The sequence below is a fragment of the Lichenostomus cassidix genome, chromosome 9, assembly GCF_008360975.1.
Source record: "Lichenostomus cassidix isolate B80296 chromosome 9, HeHo_3.0, whole genome shotgun sequence".
Classification (NCBI taxonomy): Eukaryota; Metazoa; Chordata; class Aves; order Passeriformes; family Meliphagidae; genus Lichenostomus; species Lichenostomus cassidix.
Genome location: NC_139490.1, coordinates 718376 through 725067, shown reverse-complemented (window position 1 = coordinate 725067; position 6692 = coordinate 718376).

Here is a 6692-nt window from a genome sequence, read left to right as displayed (position 1 = left end):
GAAGCCACAGGCGGAACCTAAGGTGCTGGTTTAGTTGTCACTTGGGATTTCACAATGGAATATTGCTAAAATATCTCTCAGCTTTCCACATGAAATTACCAAGGAATTGGATATAGTTGCAGCACATTACTTAACTCATAAATCCTAATTATTAATAAGCGAGGTAATCAGCTTTTACAAGATTATTCTGTTGCACATACTTATTCACTGTGCTGCAATTACAGCAGTAATTTTGATTCCTGAACAGCCACCTCAGTGTTCCAATTCATACACAGTAAAAGAGAAATAAAACCTTACAATAAAATTGCCATCGTAAGAAAAGTAAAATCAACTCTGTAATTTAAGAGAAGACAAATGTAAATATGAATAATGAGCCCTCCTACGAAGCCAGGTCGCAGTGTGAAATCACTGAGGCTCTTGTGTAGCAGTGCCCAAATGTGAGCTGCTCAGAGCCCAGGCAGGGCCATGTGTCCTTGCCATGGCCAGACCCCTGCCCAGAGCAGAGCCTGGAATGCTGCACCCTTGGCAGGAACCTGCAGGGAACCTTTCCACTATCTTCATGGCAATCCCATTAACCCACACATTGACCTGGAGCATTTCTGAGGGAGAGTTTGAAGTGAAGCCCACGTTTCCCAGCTGGTACAAAAGACCTAAAAGCTGGTGTCAGGAATTGCCTGCTGGTTGGGTCCCAATCCCCACTGCCTTCAGCCTCCCCAGGGACATTCTCAGCACATCTGTCCCCTCTATGCTTCCCAGAGAGGGGAGGGCTGGAGTGGCTCTGGGGGAAGCACCCAGCTGCTCATTAATCCCCAAAGGAATCGACTGTATGTCCCATCTATATTATCTGCCAGCTAGGGAGCAGCAATATAAATAACATTCTTTTGAAACTCGTCTCTTTCCCTGGCCTGTTCACAGGCAGCTGAAGAAGAGCCAGCCATGCTCAGATCAGAGCAAGTCTCTGTCCCAGGATTAGTATGCAGGGGGAATAAGGCTCTTAGTGTCCCACAAAACCCTCCCCAAGCACAGGAGTGACAGGGGTCACCACAAGCGAAGAAAAGACGAGATTTCAGCGTGACAGAGCCAGACACTGGTGAAGTCCTGTCACTGGTTTCACTGCTGTTCCAGGGACAGGAACCTGGAACAGCAGTGGATCCTCTTGCCAATGCAAGTAGGATTTTCCCAAGCAGGACATGGTTACTCCAGCAACACAGGCAATCCCACAGCACTGCCAACCACGGTGCTCAGGAAGGGTCGAGCCTTCCAGCCTCCTGCCCCTGATTTCTTTTCTCTACAAGTGTATGTAGGCTGTGAGAGACTTTACTCTGAACACTGCTCAGCCAAATGTTAACTGTAAATCAATCCAAGATGGCAGAAGACATTTAATTATTCTTATTTGCCTCTTAATTGTTTTTTTCTGTTGCTAAAATACTCAGCAATAATAGAAAGCTTTGCAGCATTAACTAAAAGCTTTTAGGGGAAAACCACATCTCATTGTAGTGCAGAAATAAAGGACCTGGTAATTCCCATAGAGCATCAGAGTTGAAACAAGATGACGTTTTACTGCTAAACTGGGATCAAAAGAAAAAGAGTAAGAATGAATGTGTACCCGAGAAACACAACTGAGGACTGAGGTACTGCTGCCTCTGTCACTCTTGTCATGGAAGTTATAAATTTGTGTCTATATGATTGCAAAAATAACTTCGTATTTGCTAATATTTGGACTGATATTACTTGTTTCCCAGCTGATTTACCAGCACTGTTTCCTGATCATGTCTCTTCCTTTACTGCCTCAGAGGTGGGTGCAGAGATTGTCTCCTCTGTGAGAGAAGGGAGGTACCTGGCAGCTCCGTCCTTTATAGAGTTGATTGGGAATTTTCCTACAAGAAGTATTTGAGATTTCAATACATTAACCGAATTTTGTGTGTGTGTATTTGATATTTTGATGTGCAAAACATTTCCTGCCTTGCTTGAATTATATGTCCTTCTTTGTTTTTCCTTTTAATTTTCCAAGACAGCTTATATCTCCCAATACTTTCACCAGTAAAACTCCCACGGGTGTCAAGGTTGATAATCAGGTCCAGTAGGATTAGGTCAGTGTAACATTAAAGTAGGTAATTTATGTCAAAGGTTATCAAACTTTCCAAAAGTTACACCTGTGCCTGATTTTTGTTCTGTGAATATGAAATGAATCTAAATATTAAAGGAGAATTGTGAAACTGGGAAGTGTGTCCCTTCACCTCCAGTTTAGTTATATATATTCTTTTTTCCAGTTTTACAATTCCATTTTGAAATTCTGACAGTGAATTTCCTCTTTGTAATTCAAAGACCATTCTTTCCATAGGAGAATAGTTAAGGGAAAGTCCTAGAAAATGTAGATAAAAACTCTTTAACCTGTTGACTGGTAGTTAGTAAGATGTTGCTATTTAAATAGTTTGCAGGGTTTCAAACATCTCCTAACAAAAGGATGGAGACGCTGCTTGCCATAGCTGAAGACTTTTTGTGGTTGCCATTAGAAACTCAAGCAAGCTGGGAGGCTACATGGACAGTCTGTGCAGCTCTAGGATGGATTGCTGGGTCTGCTCTTTCTTTGTTCCCCCTTTGTCTCCTGTGCACAGAAATGCCTGAGCCACTGACAGTGGGGACAGGAGTAGGTCTCCCAAGAGCTGCTGCTCATTCCCCGAGTTTCTGCTGGGTTTCTTGGTGTGGTTTTTATTTTTAAGGAATGAACATTCTGCTTATACAGAAATCAAAAAAAAAACCAAAACCCCAATGTTTTTCATTTGTTTCCTTATTGATAGATAATTTCTGGGTGTGATACATCACTGCCACTCTTTGCAGTGGGAGCAGAAGAGTCACTCGTGTTCTCAGCCCCTCTCAGGCTGTGACTCCCCAGCCCTGTGGTTCCCCTAGCTTGGCCAGCCCTGCCCTTCCCAGGATATCCTCTGCTGCCTGAACACCCTGGGGACCCCACAGGCCCCTCTGACTCTGCAGACAGTGCAGCTGCTGTCAACAGAGGCTGAGATTTTCAAGCCTGACTCTCTCAGGTGAGATATTTGAGCCCCAGGGAATGGCTTGCCTTGGCTGCATGGCTCACTGCAGTTCTAGTTGACAAGGTGGAGATCGGTCAAAGGTTGGATTCGATCTTAGAGGTCTTTTCCAACCTAACTGGTCTTGTGATTCTGTAATTGGGGTGATTTTAGAAAAGCTGGACCTGATTTAGTTTCAAATAACTGATTAACCTGCAGTTATGTGCCAGATTTCCCCTTTGCTGCATTGAAATGCTGGAATTTTATGAATGCCATAGCAACAGAATCAGAAAGTGAGGAAATCTGGAGTGCGAGGCAGGGAAGCTCGTGTCTGTTTTTCGCTAATGAGCTGAAGCTCTGAAGTGTGCCTTTCCCCCTTAAATTCCAGTTTCCCATTTGCACTCCCCACATCAGACTCCACGCCTCACTTGGCTGCAGTCCTTCAGTGGAAACTATGCATGGCTGCATGCAGAGCCTGGCCTGCCAAGGGCTGGGGGACTTTCATTACTCACTTCAACAAGGCTGGGGTTTGGGCTGCATCAGGCCTAATTGGACCTAAATAACCACAAGTTTGACCGAATTCCCTGATCTGCTTAGCGAGAGGCCTCTCTCACATTTCCCCTTCCCCCTGCTCCTTTCCTAAACATTTTGAAAAATTGGCACTTCTCTTATTTTCTTTCCAAGCTATTAAAAGTGTTCCTAATTCAACTCTGATCCTACTAATTAGCTCAAATACGTTTTAATTAGTGGGGTTTATTCTGCTGTTGGATGTGCCAAAATTCAACTCTATAGTTTCTCTAAACTCAGTTTCTTGAGTTGTCTCCAGTCAAATCCAAGCTCTAATTTTCTAGCAGTCACTTCAGTGTTCTTTTTATTTGGAAATAATTTCTGTCATATTATCTAAGTCCTTTTTTCATCCTTTACCTTGCTGTGACTTATTTCCTGACCTACCACACAGAACAGAGTTGAAATTCTAGACCTGATGGGTGCAGTCCTGAAGAGGACAAAAGGAGAGGGGGTGTGTAAATGAGCATATTGCAGGAGTGAAAAACCCTCCAGCTGGAATAGCAGCAGGTCAGGAGCAGTGAGAGTCTGAGAATTCAAACAGCACTTCTAACAAGACTGAAAAGAGAGAGGAGAGGGGGGTAGAGACATTCACTGAGCCAAAACCAGATTCCCAAAAGAAAGGAACTCTGGTTTCAAAACGAAGGGACAAAAAGGAGTGGATAAAGTTATTCCTGCTTTGCCAAGGCCTCTGATGCAGCAACATGGCCAGAGCACTCTGCCTGTGCAGCAAATCTGGCTGAGACTGTTCGTTTTATCTGTGGAACAAGTCCCCACAGACAAAACAATTGTATTGCTTTTTAGTTGGTTTCAAAATTAGTCACAGACTGATTTCATTCCTTAAATCAAACTGAAGGTGATCAAGACCTTGCAAAAGGCTTTCTTCCAGAGAGGCAGGGCTGCACCCAAAATAAGCAGAAGCCTTGCCCAGCATCACTGCCATGGAGGACAAACTGGTTTATAAATGTTAATAAAGAGTTTTAATGCTTTTCAAGTTACTCTGACAAAACTTGGCAAGAGAGCCATGCAAAATGATTTCTTCCAGCAGGTCAGCTGGCCGGCGTGGGCTCAGCACAGAGCAGGGGCTGGGCAGGCAGGGGCTGGGCAGGGTCCTTCCACATACCTTACCTAGTTGGGAAGAGCTGCAGCAGGCAGAGCCTCTCAGAGCATGAGGACACAGTCCGAGTTCCAGTGGCTTTGCAAAGGCCTCACAAGTACCTGGAACGCGAAGGGAACGCAGCAGCCCCGCCATGGCCATGGAAACAAAACAGGAGCTGCCCAGGATGGCTGGGACAGCATCTCCCGTGGCTGCAGGATCCACCAGGCTGAGCAGCTCCATCAGCAGCGCTGCTGTTCTCTCTGGGGACCTGAGACAATCATCTGCAAGGACTGAGCCCCCACAGTGCCTCCACAGCACAGGTGACAGTGCTCTGTGGCCTTCTGAGTGATGAGGAGGAGCCTGTGGATTGTGGTTCCTGTTAGAGCACTGCTCATATTTGTGCATGGTCTTACTGTGTCTTGCATTTCATTTTTACAGGCTGCTATTATGTATTTTATATGGAGGGCTTTTTAATGTTGAATTATGTTCCTCTGGGGTATAGAAAACAAAAGGTAGGAGTGGATTAATATACCAGGCATAGAGCAAGAACATTTCTTTCTCAGAAAATATTGCCTGGCATCTTCCTAGCAAGCTCTGTGCTGTTAAATACCTCCAGATTCATCTGGGGTGTCAAAGTGCTTTTGTTTCATTTACAGTTTTATTCAGTTTCTCAGGAGATGAAAGCGAAATAAAGTGACTGAAAATGTTTTCAAATGCAGTCTGAAAGCAAGAGAAACCTTTTGTTTCATTGCCTGGAAACCCCAAAAAGAGAACTGCAAACTGCAAGGAGCAGTTTGCCTGTGAGACTGTCAGTGCTTCCTGTTCTGCTTGTTTCTTCATGTTCTTTCCCTCTGAAGAATTTAGACAAATAAGAAAAGGGACACTCAGCTGCTGGCATGCTCTGCCCCCGGGTGCTGAATTCAGCTGGCACTGCCCAGGCCCCATCCAGCACCTCCTGGGCAGTGTCAGTGCAGCCATGGATAACATTCCTTGGGAATGCTGTGATGCACTTTATGATCCCATGGTTTTCACTGATAAAAGCCAGACACTACAAGGAAATAGAGAACATGCTTTTCCCTCTAAGACAGAAGAGAAGAACATGTGTTGCCAGGCAGTTTGCTCAGCTCGGTACCTACTTGCTCTGTATCATGATTAATCAATTCTTCAAGTAGCAAAATAACCAAAGTACTTGATTTAGTCATCTCACTGTGAGTTATATGGGCTCTTTGAACAGAGCAATTATTTTAAGCTCAGAGATGTTAAAGATCAGATAGAAATGCTTTCATGAGGTGAACTCTCATGTGCTGAGGGGAGAGAATGTTCATTTTTATCAAACAAGATTTTTTTCCACCCAGGTATTTCTGTGGATCTCGCTGGGTGCAGTTTTGCATGTACCCTACGGACTCCTGTGACTTGGCAGCAACCACACAATAAAGCTCACGGGAAAGGAATTTGGTCTGACAGTGCAGCCCGAGCCTGGCACAGCCCACACCTCTCAGTTGTGCAACGAAGGATTCTTAATGCCCCAGCTCCTTTGGGAATGCTCCTAAAGGAGTTTGCTGATTTAGAATTAGTTTTTAAGCTCAATACATGCCAAATATAAATTTAAATCAGTATACAATAAAAATAAAGTTCCTTGTGTCTGGCTGGGATGTGAGGGGAGTCCTGCAGCAGCATCAGCACTGACCTTAGGCCATTGAGGGAAACAGTGAAGTCCAAATCATCACCCACTAGAAACAGTGGAACAGCTTTTTTTTATGGCTTCATTTTCTGAGTAGGATAAAAATAATTTTTAGAGGAACTAACAATCTGAAGAACAAACCACTAATTAAATGGTGTTTTTCCAGACCTAAAGCCATGCATATGCCTTAATGAAACAGGCACACAACCCTTCAACTTGTACCCTGATCCTCTTTGCTGTTGATGTTTAACTTGATTTCTATCCATGGTAATATTTACTGCAGCACCTCAGGGCAGGAGGAAACTGAGTCTGGAACAGCCAC